At 34.1% G+C, this 18122-nt stretch overlaps 1 pseudogene; it reads left to right on the top strand.

Moving 5' to 3' along the window:
* The first annotated feature begins 4887 nt into the window (after positions 1-4887).
* LOC140048165 (5S ribosomal RNA) lies at positions 4888-5008 on the top strand (annotated as a pseudogene).
* The last annotated feature ends 13114 nt before the right edge of the window (positions 5009-18122 follow it).

Raw genomic sequence — 18122 nt, 5'->3', positions numbered from 1 at the left:
ATTTAATTCAAAACATTTCATTCAAAACATTTCATTCAAAACATTCAATTCAAAGCATTCAATTCAAAACATTTCATTCATATATCACGCCATTCAATTCATATCGATGCATTTCATTCACATATCGCGTCATAAAATTCATATCATCGAAATGTTGCGTAAACGGCGTTCCATAAGTAAGAGTCTTTATTACAAATCAGAAACCTCATAGCACCATTATATTACATTAGTATGAAGCAGTAAGTAGTGAGTAGACCAAAAAACCTCGGAGGGAATTAAATAATTCTCTTTGCTTGAAAATATAATAATAATAATAATATTTATTTGGAACAACACATTTTTTTATTGAATTAAACAAAAAACTCTGCCTATCATTTTTGTAGTTATGATAGGCCATGCGTAAACAGTAAACCAAACATTTTCATAAGAGTGCTGGATAAGGTTATATAACGGATCTCCTTTCCACCTTTGTTACGTAATCATACCGTAGTACGATGGGAAAGGATAGGTTATCAAACATGTTAAAGTTTAAAGTGCAAATTTGTGTGAAATTGTATTTTTTCTGAAAAAAATACTTAAATAAGAGAATGCTTGCCAATTGAATTTCCAGAAATATGCCACTTTAAGCTAGACATTTTTCCAAAATATGCTAGATACGTAAAAATTATGGTACATAGCATAATTATGCTAGATTTGTAATCAAAACGATATTTTACAGTATACACATTACATTATCGAATGAATGCTTATTCACATGCTTTATTTCGCCAAAACTGAAATAAATTGTTACAGAAAATAATAATTATCTTGATGATGCTTACTGACGTATTAAACATAATCCCATTTGATTGGCTGCCTTAATGACGTATATAATAACTTTATTGAACAGACGCTTTTAGAACAGCTGTAATTTGATTGGTGCCTCTGTTTTCGCTTTACACACTGCAATAACCTAATTAAGTAATGTGGTGTGTTGTGTAATGATCTATCTAATAAAACTTTTGGGGGATTTTCGTGAAGATGATAATATATGTCAATCTGAGTGTAATCAGCAACATTATTCAAGATTTTAAGCAAACATAAACAGAGAAGTTAAAGGTTATCCCATATTTTGAACAAATCAAACAAGTTAGGAAACACTATATTGTTGCAAAGAATACAGAAGTTTGTTTTTTTTCTCTTTTGTGGCGCAAACACCACTTTTATTCACATTCATATTATCTCATATTACATAAAATCGTATTATTTAACTTGTAAATGTCGTTACAGTTCATAAGTAACATTTTTACATATATGAATACTGTATTACTCCTTTTTTCATTAATTTTCTTATATTTTGTTATACACTTGACAGGATACAGAAGTTGCCGAAAACGAATTCGTATCTGTTTGTTAGTTAGATTTATAATCAGGCAGAGTAAACGCAAACATGAATCACGTGTGATATCATTTAAACAACTGTATACACACATAACATCTTCACAGAGTTTTCATCGAATAATTACTCATCTGATTTTTTGTCTCGATTCTAATAATTAATTAACATTATTACAAAGAATCCAGAAGTTTCCGATATCAGTATTTATAGGTCTAATTATACCACGCAAATTTGATTGAGAATGCGTTCTGCTTCTAGTCACATTTAACCACAGTACGAAAAAGTAATATTAATTTGTTTTTCACGTGACACAAATTAATTTTGTTTACAGTAAAAAATGTGGTCACAAAAACATCACCCGAAGGTGTATGGGATTGCTTTTTTCATACAGTGTGCGGTGCATATAAAACCAAATAACATTTTATGTACCCATTTTATCCCTTTCGCCTAGTCTCCGAGAGATCCCCATCCGTATCTATCACGACCCTGAACATCCGGGATACACATTTACCCCGCCACTAAAACTACTACTACTACTACTACTACTAAAACACGTTGACCAACCATGTGATTAAATGAATGTTATTTTCAGTCTAATCAAAACAAAGTGATCTTTTTCTCTGGTTAGGCCTACTCTAAACAAGTGTATAAGCTTTGATAATTTAACTACAGAAAAGGTAAACAAATTAAATGTGTTCATCTTTGCGAACATATGCACATCTGATAATAATTGTAATGTACAACCACCACTAGAATAACCACCCACAATCATGACCTATGTTTCGATTTTCTGTTATATAAAACTTTGGGGTTTCTAAAGATGTAGTAGTGTCCCCAAAAAAATGAAAAACTAGAAAAAGTGCAATCCGAAAGTGCATACCTCCGCATACTGTAAAATTCCGCTACATAAGATTTCTCCGGAAAAATTATATATTTTTTGATTTGTGTTTCGTTTCGTTTCGTTTATTTATTTTTTCCACTCACTTATTCAAATTCTGACGTTATCCAAATTCCTTCACTTGCACTGATGAAGGGCTAGTGTTGCCCGAAAGCTCTGCTAACTTTTCTGGCTGTTTACTTTATCGTTTTGATTTAGCTTTTCGCTTTTTATTTTTGTATCTCCATTGAGATCCAGCCACTGATACCCACAGCATTGTCATTTTTTTCAGTAATTTGCCTTTGGATTTATATATATATATATAAACACATCAGGCAATGAACATTAATTCTAAACCGCCCGGTGATATACTGAAATTTAATTAATTAATTTGAAACGATAAAGATGAGGAAATCTGTGAGAATGAGAAAAAGTCGCCCCTATATATATATATAATTTACACAACATATATTAAATGTGGGTGGATGGAGGTCACAGTAAGTTCACAGAACTTTAAGTCGTGACCCCCGTATGCCTATAAGTATACTAACATTGCTACAGAGTAGACTAAAATATAAATATATAATAGTGAAAGTACATAAAATAAAAAAAAAAAATAAATAAATAAATAAATTATAGAAGTTAAGATAAACCAGGCAATTATATAATATAATGATAAAAGGGATAATGATAACAATTAGAGTACAATATGAAATATAATTAAATATGGTATTTATGGTATTTTAATAACAAGTATAACGATACAATGTAGCGGAGATTATTGAATACCAGGGTGAAGGATTTAATGCCATGTATCACCACCAAATAAATAATGATAAAAGATCGGCGAAAAATTATGTAGCATATTCTGACACCATTTTGTGTTTTTGAGTAATTGCCCAACATAAATTGGCATAAGAAAGGTAAGGCAAAACTAAAGTATTATAAAGGGTTAATAAGGATTTTTGAGGGAAAATATGTTTTAATTTGTTCAATATTCCAACATTTCTGGAAACTAGATTACTGATTTTATTTATATGCAGTTTCCAAGTCAGAGAGTCATCTAGGCATATGGTTACTCCTAAAAATTGTGTTTCATTAACTCGTTTGATGATTTTATTATCAATGTATATTTGTTCATTTAAAGAATCTGAAATGTTACGTTTAGAAAATATTATATAGTTCGTTTTGAATGTATTAAGAGTAAACTTATTGTGCTTGAGCCAATTTGAAACTGTAAGTAACTCATCATTGACAATTTTAAACAAGGTATTTAATTTAGGATGAGAGAAAAAAATATTTGTCAACAATTGACAAATAATTACTTAAGGCAGAAATTGAAATATCATTGACTTTTTTATGTATATATATATTTTGAATTTGGTTTCAGGTGTTGGAGAGGTTCTGATTTATGTATTAACAAGAAAACAGGAAAGTGATCCGAAATGTCCGAATATAGAATTCCGGAAGAAATGTTATCGTATAGATTATTACAAAAAATATTGTCGATTAAAGTTGCAGAATTACGCGTAATTCTAGTTGACCTAGTAATAAGAGGGTAATAATTGGATTGAAATAAAGTATCAAAATCAGAATTTCCTTTGTGTGTTTTAGAATTTAACAAGTTAACATTAAAGTCTCCTGAAATATATGCTGTTTTTTCTCATTATTAATGGTGTCAATTAAATTAGAGATATCTTTATTAAATGTGTTAATGGATAATTCAGGCAAACGAGATACTACTACAAGGATTATGTTTTTGGGTTGTGCATCGATTTCAATGAAAAGAGATTCCGAACCATTAGTAATGATAAATGATAAATCAGGGCGAAGAATATATTTAAATCTCTGGTGTAGGTAAATGGCAACGCCTCCTCCTGGTCTATCAGCTCTTGGAACATGCAAGAGGTTATAATTGGGAATATTATAAAAGGAAAAGGGCGTGTTATGATTTAAAAAAGTTTCGGTGAAGCATAGTGCTGAGAATTCATGGTTAATAGCACCTACGCATACATTGATATCGTTAAAATGTTTAACAAGACTGCGTGCGTTTAAGTGAAAGATACTAAATGAATAATCTTGTGTTGAATATTTGTTTTTAAGACTATCGATATATTCATAGGCACAAGAGTCAATATTTTCGGATAATAATTGGGCATCGTTGTCATTAATAACTTCTTTAAAATTAGGCTAATATCAAAAAGGTTAAAAATTAAAGAATTAAATCTATCAAAGTCAATTCTATCGTCACAAAAGTAATAGTGAATGACATGCAAGAATTCATCATCATCGATAATGTGATTAAATGGGAATGCATCTATGTTTCTTAAGGCTGTGTGTGATTTAGGCTAATTTCACTACAGCCAAGTGTATGTGAGTTTGGTGTAATGGTTATGTAACAAGCCTTTCAACTAACAATTGTTGACTAACAATAAAACAGCAACGCCAAAAACAAACAGGTGAATTTGAAAAGAAATAGGTTTTTTTTAACTAATCGTATCAAAAATCCTGTACATTAAATCAAATTATGTCTTAAAACTAAAAATCACAAATTATAACTCTTGCCTCTTGTATAAAAGTTTTTTTGACAAGTAGTTCTCAAGAAAATGCAATTTCAGTTTCCTTGTTACTTATATACGGTCATACTGCGTTGAAACACCGGTTCTCGTCAGATCACCGAAGTTAAGCAACGTTGGGCCTGGTTGCGTTGTGGATGGGAGACCGTCTAGAAATCTCGGCGGGTGCTGTATATACTGGAGAGTGATGGCGTAATGCTAATATCGGACTAGCATGTGATAGGCATGGGTTCGAGGTTATCTGTACCATGCTAATTGCATCCTTCGGATGGGATGTAAAGCCGTTGGTCCCGTGTACTTAACAGTGCACGTTAAAGAACTTGGTACACTATTCTAAAAGAGTAGGGGATCGTCTCCCGGTGTGCTGATCTGGTAGGCGCTGCACTGCTGACTGCCGTGGGTCTGTGGAGGGCCTAATCCGAATTTCCTCAGTTTCCAGTTAAGCTTGAGGACAAATATGAATACCTTTACCTTTACCTTTACTTTAAGACTGCTCGCCGGCTTTTGAAAACTGTCTCCTATCTTTTAATACTAGCAGGTTTGAAAATAATACTAAAAAGTGGTCCAGAATTGGTACCATGTCCGGATTTTCTCCAAAACTTAATGGTGTGGTCCTTGATCAAATATCTATCTGTATTTCATTTTGAAAAAGATCTTGCAATAACTGACACACAGACACACGCGATCGACTACATATACCTCCTTGGCGGAGGTAAATAAAGATTTATAAAATCAGACTTTAATTAGGCCATTCTTTAAGTTATTCACTTCTGTAAAAACAAATCCGCAAACAAATAATTATTTCACGTATAAAATGACAAAAACGGTTAACCAAAAACCATTGTCTGACAGACAATTTAAGCATTTTTTGCTTTGAATTACATTTTTTTCAGTTAAATAATGTTTTTTTTCGATCCAGCTTTGGTCAATAACTATTACGTGCCATTAAAATGGCATATTTTATTTAGGGGGACAATATATCTTTAAGTGATGATGATACTAATGGCAATTTAACGTTAATTAACAACATCTTAATATCTGCGACGTAAAGACGATGGCAATATCGTCGAGTACATTGGACGAACAAAGCAACCAAAATTATAAGAAAAATATGTTACAAAGCATGCAAAAGTTGCCGAAAACTTAATATCAGTTTGTTTCCCTGGTTCTAATCAGTCAAACTAAAGTTGAAGTAAACATTTTAGTCACGCTATGTAATAATTTTGAAACCTTTAAACTTTGTACACAAACAACAGGCCTACAATCAACATTTTTACAAACTTTTCACCGAAAATGATAACTAATTAGTTTGTTCTAGTTTTAATCAACGAAATCAGAATCAAACAGACACGCTAAGCTATAAAATGTGATCCCTTCGACATGTGTAAAAACAATACAATCAACACCTTGACAAACTAAGCAAACATTCAGTCACGCTATGTAATAATAAGCTTTGTACAAACAATAAGGCAAACGATAGGCCTACAATCAACATCTTGACAACCTTTTCACCGAAAATGATAACTAATGAGTTTGTTGTTCTGGTTTTAATCAGCGAAATTTAATCAAATTAAACATTCTATCACGATATATACGTATATATAAGTAGGCATCAAATATTTTACTGTACCAGTTCTTCCAACTCAACAAGCGCAATCCGACTTCTCTCAAATGGCTTGGTAAAAATGCATTGAACTCAGGGAGTTGGACATCCGAAATTTCAAGACCACTCGCACGGTAAGTACACTATTGCATACAATATTACTGTACATATTTAGGTTGGCTCGCATGAGAAAAGGTCTGAATTAGGATCAAATTACAAATTTACAAACCTTACGATTTATGGTTATAACAATGTTATTATGAAAGACTTTTAACCTATTGATTCACTTCCCAAAGCATGACATTTTATGCATATTTATATGATAATTATTCGGTTTTCGTCGATGATGGCACTACTATACAAAAGGATCTCGTCTCAATCTCCAAGCCCATACAACAACAAACCCAAATGTTAGGGCCATCGCCAGGACCTGTGGCAAAGCGAACTTTGTTAAATGACGCCCCGGGTGGCCGGAAATGGTACTCTCGCACAAAAAATTCATGATATGGCACCTCTAATTTGCAGGAAAAGGTACTCTCATGTAGCATGCTACCAATGAGCAAAACAATCATACTTTTTCCCTCCAATAAACACACTTGACTAATTAAAGGACGATAACATTTTGTCGCCGATAGTTCATTCACTCAGTATTTTGTTTTGATTGCGTTGCGTTCAAGTTCAATGCGAACGTACGTACGTCTAGGGGAAGCCCCGAAAAAAGCGCAAAATGTAATGCTTATTATAGATTTTATTGCGTTGCGTTTAAGTTCAATGCGAACGTACGTCTAGGGGAAGCCCCGAAAAAAGCGCAAAATTCAATGCTTATTATAGCTAAATATTTATTTACATCAATTTGTTGAGGAAATTAAATATATCAATATAAATATTATGTATTGATACAGTTGAGTAGCCTACGTATCGGTGGGTGGCGTAGAAAAAAAAATCGGTTGCTATAATGTATACTATACAGGACACAGTTACCACAGTTAGTGCACTATATTATTATTAACATATCCTCTATGATGATGATGATACACTATACCAGGGAAGAGTTAAAACTATACTATATAGCCACACATACTGAGGTAACCACGGCGTTCCATTTTTGACGTATATACCTCCCACCTAAATCCGCCCCTGCTGGTCAACTTGTACCCACATAGAATCCTGATAAACTTAGAAATTTGGAGATTGATAACATCATTGAGAAGCATTTTTGCATAAGCGACAGCAGGAGGTCAGAATTAATGAACATCTCTCTTCTTATCACCGAATAGACTTCTACGGGTCAGTTGTAAGATCAGCAATTGGATACGCGAGAGTCCAGTATGGGGAACAGGACTTACACAAACCCAAATGAACTAATAATTAGAACAGATACAATGTAGGGCAATTGGATTCATTCTTCCGGGGACTAAATACCAGATCTAAAAACTTTATTGTAAATTATTTCATAATTTTGCTATTTTATTAATTAGTAATTTCGTCAGCCCCAATTGGATTCTATTGATACATATATTTGTAAATTGTAATTAAATTGATGCCAAACGACCTATTATAAAAAGACCCTTAAATTAAATTACATATATCTTGCTAGCTAAATTTTAAATCAATCGAACTTATGAAGTCATATATTATAATAATTATTAATATGTGTTTTTTTGCTAACTCGCTCTTTTTCATCAATGTTAAACTTCAATTTTGACATATTTTATATGAGGATAATTGCAATAAAGTGTTATCGTATCGTAGGCCCTATCGTACCCATAGCAACTCATACCCAACTTTGCTAACACATACCTCAACCAACTCGTACATACCTAATGTTTAACTGTTTATGCCAGCCCCATTAGGTTCGACATAGGTAGAGTTGCCTGCACAGTTTAATGTGAATATCGACAGATTTGTAAAAAACAAGCACGAATGTGCAATACTCGGGGTACAGCGAAAGAAGCTGTAATGACGTCATAAGACCGGATGTAACGTCACATACACATCAATAACCGCGCTACCAAATACGGCTATACGGTACCATCTTCGAGAGGTGATATGGCTGCATCCGGTTTGAAATTAAAAAATCCGACTCTATAGCTTTGAGGACATGTCCCTGTAGTATATTCATGCTAAATCCGAGCTCAATACTACAACGAATAAGGGAGGAGTAGTACTTTATAAATCGCACTTTTTGCTCAATAGTGTCCGGATGGAAGAAGAAGAGGAAAAGATGAGAGAGTCCTAGACTCAGGTACCCTATGGAGGTATGGGTACCCCGAGTAAAAATAGAAATAAATCACTGAATTGTAACATCTTTTCGTATTAAACGAGATATACTCTATATCATATTACGTATACAGTTATTTCACCATAAAGTTAAAGACAAATAGGTTTCGCTAGGGCTCGAACCGGGACCTTCTGCGTGTTAAGCAGACTTGACAACCACTACACTACGAAACCACTTACACTAAAAATGTTGGTTACAGAAAGTTTTTTAATCCATTTAAATTACAAATAAATATGGTAATAAGCACAAAGCAAAATAAACATGTGTAAAAGCGATAATTACCGATTACACAAAATAAGTATTTACAAAATAATAAAAATAAGATATACTGTGTATAATTATCATATTGCGTATACAGTACTTTTCATCATAAAGTTTAAAAAAAAGGTTTCGCCCGGGCTCAAACCAGGTACCTTCTGCGTGTTGAGCAAACGTGATAACCAATACGCCAAAAAGCCGCATGTACCTACATAACGCTGTGGTGTGTGTCACACATTGTGGCTTTTTAATCAAACAAATTAATTAACAAAAAAGCACGAATGTGCGATACTCGGGGTACAGCAAATGAAGCTGTAATGACGTCATAAGACAAGATGTGACGTCACATACACCTACCAAATACGGCTATATGGTACCATCTTCGAGACGTCATATGGCTGCATCCGGTCTGAAATTTAAAAATCCGGCTCTATAGATTTTAGGACATGTCCCTGTAGTATATTCATGCCAAATCCCAGCTCAATACTACAACTAATAAGGGAGGAGTAGTACTTTAAAAATCGCACTTTTTACTCAATAGTGTCCAGATGGAAGAAGAAGAGGAGAAAATGAGTAAGTCCTAGACTCGGGTACCCCGAGTAAAAATGCTAGGCGCCTATACTTGCTATGGCTAAGCCTTACTACTCCGGGCTTAGTTAGTAGGCTTACTTCGCGAGTTTGCTTACTTAAACTAGGCCTAAATTAATGTTAAGCCTAAATTTCAACCCTAACGTGAACTGTACTTTCTTTATGATTTAAGCCGTAGGCCACTAACTACACGTTGCAATATTAGTAAGAAACGTATATTCAGTATTAATAATACAGTACTGTATAGTATTTAAAATAATATACCCTTTGATTTATAATGGAACATTCCAAATGACCAACCAACCAATCATTTGATGACCTGACCAATGGTGAGCGAGAAACCATGTTTTGAAATAATATAAAACTCTTCGTGAATAAAATACTGAAAAAGATAAGGGCGTATCAATTTGATCTCTGGTGCATACCGAGATGAAGTGAAATATTGTTAGTTTTTCCGTTGATTTACCCGTTAAGTCTTATTTAAAGCCCCATTCCCTACGTTTTTTAGATCTAATTTAAGATCACAAACTATATTTAATGAAAAAATAATACTATATGGTCCTATTGCGATAACTTTTTTCGTCTTTAAACGGTTAAAAATGTGAAAAATAAGTCGATTCTAATAATTATAGCGGCCCGCTATAAATCCCAAAATGCATTGCGCGCGGATTGATATTTTTGTTTTTCACCTGTAATTCGCCCACTTTTCGATCGATCGTGATGAGGCCAAAACAAATGGAAGACTCCTAACTTTTCAGCGAAAATACCGGGTTTTCCCCAATTTGTATCAACGGAGTCTGGCAAAAATAGAAAGACAATTAATGCAGCAACTATACAACGTCAGGCTAGGTATATAGCTCGCGTACGATGTTCGTACGTTACCGATGTTTACCAGCTAGGCCTACAAAACTAAGCCTAGCTAGGCTAGGCCTAAGACCGTCCACGAGAGGTCGATCGCCGCAAGCTACTTAGGTAGTGCATTGTTTCTCACTTTTTATCATAATTTACCATAAAACGTACATTTAAGACAAGAAATGACATGGTTTAATGTTTTTAAAGTGATATATATGTATTATTTTCCAAAAAACGTCCAAAATTGCAGGGAAGGGGTCTTTAACTGAGTATTTTGAGTGTTGAGATTGTTCTTAACGAAAAAGCGTTGTTACCGTTTTCTACATATTTTATACTTATCTTTATAACCTAATTATCTTCCCGGATTACATATTATATTCGATAAGTAATTATTATTTCTATTTAGATTCAATGTGCCCGTTATGTAGGCTTACATTTTATTGGTATTAAGCAAAAAGCCTGCAGAGGGCCTTGGGGTCAAATCACGCGTACGTGTGTTTTTTGCTGACCACGGGATTTCATTTTATATACAGTAGAAAAACAACAGGCATCTATAGTGTCAAATAGACAACGGTTCCGTTTATGTATTTTATAAAAAAATTCAGTGAAATCAGATATACAGTTTGTTTAAGGCGATTAAACATTTTGACAAATATTTCCTCAACACACGTGTTTTTGACCGGGGATTTCCATTTTATATATAAAACAAACATACATTAATAGTGTGTGACGCAATAATGACGTAGGCCTATAATTTTCAGTGAAATGATCATATACAGTTTTTTTAACCGATTAAACATTTTTTTGCGGATGCTACCGGTACGTGTTTTTGCTCACCGGGGATTCCCTTAAAATAAAATACGCATTACTATAGTATTTCATTGAATGACGTAGGCTACGATCTTTTTTTCCATGGCAACCTCTTATTTACTAAAATAATATACACGGAAAGGCTACTTGCACGTGTGAGCAGCGTATTGCCGGCGATGAAGATGTTTTTTTAGAATTATTTATTTCGTTTTTAGTCAAGTGTAATACAGAAATAATCATTATAATTAAAATGAAAACGTAATAACAGCAAATAAAGTCAGTGTCGCCGTTTGTAATTAAATGTTTAAATTATATTGCACGTCGTGTCCTCGACCCTTAAACTTTTTTTGCGGGAAAGTGTCCATTGAAAATAATTATAGAAGGTGTCCCAAAAAAGAGATTCTACTGTCCCCATCGATACTCTTACAGGTCTAGGCCTCAAGTACATATTACATTATTTTGTATCACGAACTCCTGGAAAGAACACATTTAATTTATTTATGGTGAACATAAATCCAAATTTTTTTCTTGGACCCGATCGTCAGTCTTTCCTTTATTTTATAATGGGCCTGATCGTCTAATTATATTGGCCCGAACGTCCACACAGTTGAGCCCGAACGTCCATGCACGTTGGTACCCGATCGTCCTTGGCCCTGATGGTCTGTCAATCTGACAACCGTGTGAAGTGCGGGCCTAGGCCTAGGGTGTTAGTGGGATTGAATCAGTTTTGCCTGTAAAAGGCATCGTACTATGAAGGCATATGGCAATCAGTTGAAAGCGCCTTATTGGGCATTAAGTGCAATATTACAATAGGCCTAACGATATAAAAGGCACTTCTCATCCATTTAAGAAGTCTGAAAAACAAAATGGAAATCTTCCACAATGAATTGTTACTAAGATATGTTGACATCATTTGTCTAACTGAGACATGGCTCAACAATAATAAAAGAACTTATAATACAAGAATCTCTGCTAAGACGGTTTTATAAATAAGCTTAAGTTATTTGCTTAAGCACTTCTTAAATATTTCAGCTTAAGCACAAATACTGTATAAGCAAATATTGATAAATGCCAATCCTGTTCTTCAATTTGCATTCAAAACACAGCATCGGGAGTACAGGGTTAAAAGGTCAAACTGGGCGACGCCATTTCACAGCATGAAGCAGCGCTTTCTCTAAACATAGCGGACTCAGTCAAATACTCTATCCCCTAGTAGTAGATCCCCTCTACATATGTTGACTTTGTAATTTTATGAGGGCGCGCTACTCCATTGGCAGAGCCATTATATATTATACAGATATTGACTGCTTAGAGGTTAAATAAAAGATTTGACATCCCCGAGGGAATGATATTAAGTTCGAGGGAATATATATTTCCCGAAGCGCCAGCTGAGGGAAATATATATTCCCCGAGAACTTAATATCATTCCCGAGGGGATGTCAAATCTTATATTTAACCGATATAAAAGGCAATATCTGTTATATTATATAACCAAGAACAAGTCTGCTGGGTTGGGTGAAGCTAGGCTAGGCCTCGGGTATTGACAAACTGCAAGCCATGGATTCATTGGAGTAAGTGGAGTCAACGGCCCACGTGACCATATTAATTGCAATTCACGCGAGTCAGTACGAAGTGTAATTGCACTATTGTACCAAAAGTCCGAGGCACCAAAAAAACATAATAAATAATTTAATATAGGCCTAATCTAGTATGTTCATATGAAACATTAGAGAGGAGTAATTATAAAATAAAATCATTATTTTATGTTATGTTGTTCTAAACATACCCTACTAGTACTAGACTACTACTAAAATAAAGTCAAGCCTGCCTGCTGCTCCCTTCTTGTTGGTCTCGCTTGTAGTTATTTTTTTTTCAAAATGTCCCCCGCCGGCCCACCACACAGCCTAGTCTAGCCCCTCAATATAGGGCTTCCTACTAGATGATAATTTGTTGAAAAAAATACGTTTCACAAGACTTAGATTTAAAATATCTGTAATCTATTGTATTTCGTCCATTGACAGCGTTGATATAGAAGCTACTGCTAGGCCTAGAGCGTACTAGGCATACAGCGAATAGCCGTCTCTACGGTCTCTACTCCCCGGCGGGCGGGCTACAGTATACTATATAGGGCCTAGGCTAGTTAGCTAGGCTTCTTAGACGGTGACCAGGCACCACCTAAAACTAACTGTAAACATCGAAGTCGCATTTGGATATTCGAAATTGTTAACATAATTACATTAACGGTAAGTAAGTGATTCATAAATGTTTATGAATTGTACACAAATATTATCGAAAAAAAGGCTTATTATTATTCGAAAGCTCGCTCGCTGTTGGTATTTTTTCCGTTCAATTACCGTCGTGGATTGCATGCATTGCGTGGATTGCATGCATTGCGTGGATTGCGTGTAATATGCGTGCATTGCGTGCCTCGTTGACTCGCACTTTGGCAACACTACTCCTAGCCTGGCCTCCTAGGATAGGATCTAGCTAGTAGGCCTAGAGGTAGGCCTAGGCCTAGGCCTAGTATTTGTAGTGTATTTAAACGTAACAAGCTTGCCTAGACACCTTACCTTGCGAAGAATAATTTACAGATAATTACTAATTAATGATTCCTTGGCAATAAAATATTCACTTAGGCCTAGGCCTAGGCCTAGGTCGTTTAAATTAACAGAAGAATTTCCATCAATAAGCCTATTTTAATAATAATTACTAAGTTACTACCGTGAGTATTGACCAATCACAAACGGTGTTTCATCACATTTAGGGTGGACTAACAACAAATGAGGGCGCTATGTATGCATAGCTTAAAGTTGTATTGTCCCCCAAAAAATGAAAAATAAAGATGAAAAAAATCAAATTTTGAATAGACCATTTTGTAGTTAACATAAAGTTATTCACTTCCACCAAAAAAAAATCCGAAAAAAATATTGATTTCGCTTATAAAAAAATCAAAATAAGTTTACCATTTTTTCGAACTCATCGGCTCAAAAAATTTGGCCGGTAGAGCTAACTCATACATATGCATGATATGTTAATGAGCATCCACACACCAGAGATCTGACGATGCACGTTACGTTGTATGAACAACACCACCAGAGAGATCGACGCGACTCGACTGTGGGTTTTATGCGTATGTAAAGCTGAGCTGTTAATTTGTCGGTAAGTAGGCCTAGACGGTTATTTTAAATATAATAATATATATAACGCAATAATAACAGGAAGGTAAATTAATTAACTTAGCCTGGGATTTTTTCAGTTCAGGGCTAGCCTAGGCCTAGAATACTAGAATAATTAATACATGCTGCTGCATATTACTAAGCTAGTAGCAAGCAGACTGTGATAATCGGGTCCCTGCAGAAGATGCCCAGCTAGGCCCTATACATTGTACTCTCCATAGACTGGCCTAGGCTATATGCCATCAATCTTAGCTACATTCCGAAAATACAGCCAGCTTGCTGTACCATATACATTTACAGTTGAAGCTTGTTTAAATAATTTTTATGATAAAAATAAAACAAACATTTTTCAGGAAAAATGGTTACAATACAAGCCTGAAATTGAGAACCTTCCAGCAGCACTGTACAAGTAGACAGAGGGGAAAAGCCAGCTTAGCCATTTTACAACACAAACAAATGTTCTCTGTACTGTAGTAAGTCAAATATTTATTTTCTCTTTTTATAAGTTATAACATTATAAGTAATGTGTTTTACCATAGAAAGGTAGAATACTTATTTGACTATGTCAAAGTAAGCAATTTCACCAGCCCAATTTTTCACTAAATATGCATGATCTATTTTTTCCAGATTTTCATACTTTGCTTTTACTTTATTTAAAGACATTGAGCTGATGAAGACTGGAACAGAGGTAACCCAAAGACAACAATGATAGACTCGGTATTGGAATATGATTGGATATTGCAGGAAAAATATTTGTGACTCTCCTGCTGCATTCGGCCAATATGTTCTTGTCCAGCTTGTAAAATATTGTATAATTTTTTTGTATATATGTACAACAGTATATTATTTTGTAAACATAACATTCAATAAATAAAAAAAAACTACTACAACAGTACACAGGATAAATTCTTCAAATTTACTTATACTTCATAATTTTATTGTAAATATTAGAGTGCAAAAGGAGTTAATAAAATATATATACAGTATATCTTATTGAATTCCTGTATTGTTTTTTGTGTCAATTTGTCTACTAATATCAATGTGTTGATTGTGGCAGTAATTACGACAGCTATAGTCATCTAAGATCGCTCACATCCATTACAAAGTGTCATTTTAATAGTAAGAAACGTTTCAATAAAATTGTGAATGTTGCCACTGTACGATACATTTTATGTTTCTCACTACTTGCTCTTATTGTTCAATCAATGTTAATACCTAAAAAGAAAAAGAAATATCTGCATAAAATGTTTATTTGCGGATTTTTAATTTGAACCTATTGCATTTGATGCAGAAAATATTTTTAAAATATTGCATCAGTAAACATCCAAAACAATATTTAGATTTATTTGGTAATTTTCTCTGCCGAATAGATAGTTGAAATCTTTAAAAATTAAACCAATTCATCATGATAGAAACAAAAAATTATAAACAAAAACACATCCCTTCTGGTGGTGGTCTACTGTAGCCCTAACTAGCAGTGTACTGCCTAGGCCTACAACACTCTACTTAGAGACAGAAGTAGGTAGCAGTTAGGCTACTCGAGACTGTCAGTGCTAGTAGAGTAGTAGACTAGTACAGTAGCAGCAAATTCGGGCCTAGCTAGGCCTCTCCTGTTAGCGAAACAAAAACTCACCTAAATGAATAAGATTACCAACCAACTGTAATTCTAACTTAGCATTCTGCTAGCTATAGTTTTCGTGTTTTCTTCAAGATTCGTATCGCATCACTACTCGACTCTCTCGCACGCATGCTCCCAGCTGTGCATTGCTATCGTTGTTGGCTGTTGATGATTTGGAAAGCATCATCATCCCACCACACGATGATATGTATCCATACAATATGAATATTTATGAGCTAACTCAGGTCAAGGGTTAAATTAAACCGGAACACATTTGTCTTCCAGACATATAGCTTCCGGTTGGTTAATTTTTGCATTAAATTGCGATTTTCCCGTGTAAAAAAATATTTTTTTTCAATCCAAATTGAGGTCAAAGTGAATAACTTTTATGTGCAATTAAAATGGCCTATTCAACAAAAATATTGAAAAAAAAATTTTTTTCAGGGGGGACAATACATCTTTAAATAGTTTAAGATTCATTTCTTCAAGCAAGTTCCGTGGCGCAGCGGGTGAAGCGTTGTCTTGCGATGGAGTGACAATTCCACCCAAGTTCAAGATCCAGTAGATGACTTTTATCTATCGGCAAACGCGAGTGTTGCCACACGAAAATTACACAGTCAATATTATCGAACTCGAGAATGTGTATGTTTAATGACAGGGGACCCGAAAAATACGCGAAAATTACTCAGTCAATATCATCGTCCTCGAGGATATATACGATTTACGATCCTTGCAGTGGTAGTCATGTGACGCAGTTTCAACCAATCACGTTCACGTATTTACATAGGCTATGTAATATAAAGAGTTACGCAACGGATTTTAGAAAGTCACGTAGGGTGCACACCGGCCATCTTTGTGTCCCAATATTATGTTTATGTCAGAGAGATGTAATAAGAACACTAGAGGGCGTACTCCAGACTGGAAAGTGATTCTAACGGCCGTAAATGTGTTCAAAAGCATTATTTTAATATAAAAAATAATAATCTAATATAATACATTAAAGAGGTATTGTCCCTTTGCCTAATTCCAAAAAAATTAAAAATTTAAGATTTCGAAAAAAGGTATCATAATAATTATTAACTATCACCAAAAATTTTTCGAAAAAAAAATCATTTAACTGAAATACAGACGTTCTTTTAAAAAAAAATAACTCTGACTTCCAGTTAAAGTTTTCGATCAAAACATATCCCATAATGAAACGCGCTTGTTTGGCTACTCTGTATGCGCGCATAATCATAAAACCTCCTTATGATCTGTGTGAAAATACCTTCTCAACCGTGTCGAGTTGTAAACAATCCTAATTAGCATATGCATAATGCGTACTCATGGTTTGAAATCTTTGTTTACTTTCGCTCGCGATGATTTTCCAGATGAAATGTAATCAAACTAATTTACCTGTTAATTACGTAAACTTGTTGTTTTTAGCTCGAATTTTCAACTTAAAGTGAATAACTTTAATATTACTTTGATATGGCCATTTTAAATTTAGAATATTTTTACCTTTATTTTTTTGTGTTTCAAGGGACAATACATCTTTAAGACCACATAAATTACAACACATATTCTTGTCAAAGCACAGTGAAGGTTTATAAAATTAAATATAATTATTGTTAATCGGAATAAAATGAATAATTTCTTGGTAATCTAGCATTTTTTGTATACGAGGATTATATAAAATCAAAGAATATAAATAGGTTTTTATTCCTTTTATTATCTTTGATAAAATGCGTTCTAAATGCGCTGCGTTGCGTATCGTTTTCACGCAGATAGGTTCAACGCAGGCGTAGTAGTGCGTACTGCGTAGGGTATATCTGATTGGTCGATTGCAGCCGCCATCTTGTTGGTTCCCTCTCCATGGAGAATCACTTTTGAACCGCGATAACATTAAAAGATTGCCACTATCCAGCCTTAGGCTATTACATATCACTGGTTTATGTAGAGTATGGAGTCGATTCATTTGCTTAAAAAATGTATAACATTCACAAGGCTTTAAATATTGAATTTAATATCAAAACAATCAATTTGTTTAAAGGTTTTTGTTAAGATAATAACGAAATCATAAAGTTACTGCGAACATGATTTAAAACAACAAAATGTAAAAACAA

This window comes from Antedon mediterranea, chromosome 4 (genome assembly GCF_964355755.1).
Source record: "Antedon mediterranea chromosome 4, ecAntMedi1.1, whole genome shotgun sequence".
Lineage (NCBI taxonomy): Eukaryota > Metazoa > Echinodermata > Crinoidea > Comatulida > Antedonidae > Antedon > Antedon mediterranea.
The sequence above is the reverse complement of the archived record's forward strand: the minus strand, read 5'-3'. Positions and strand labels throughout refer to the sequence as shown.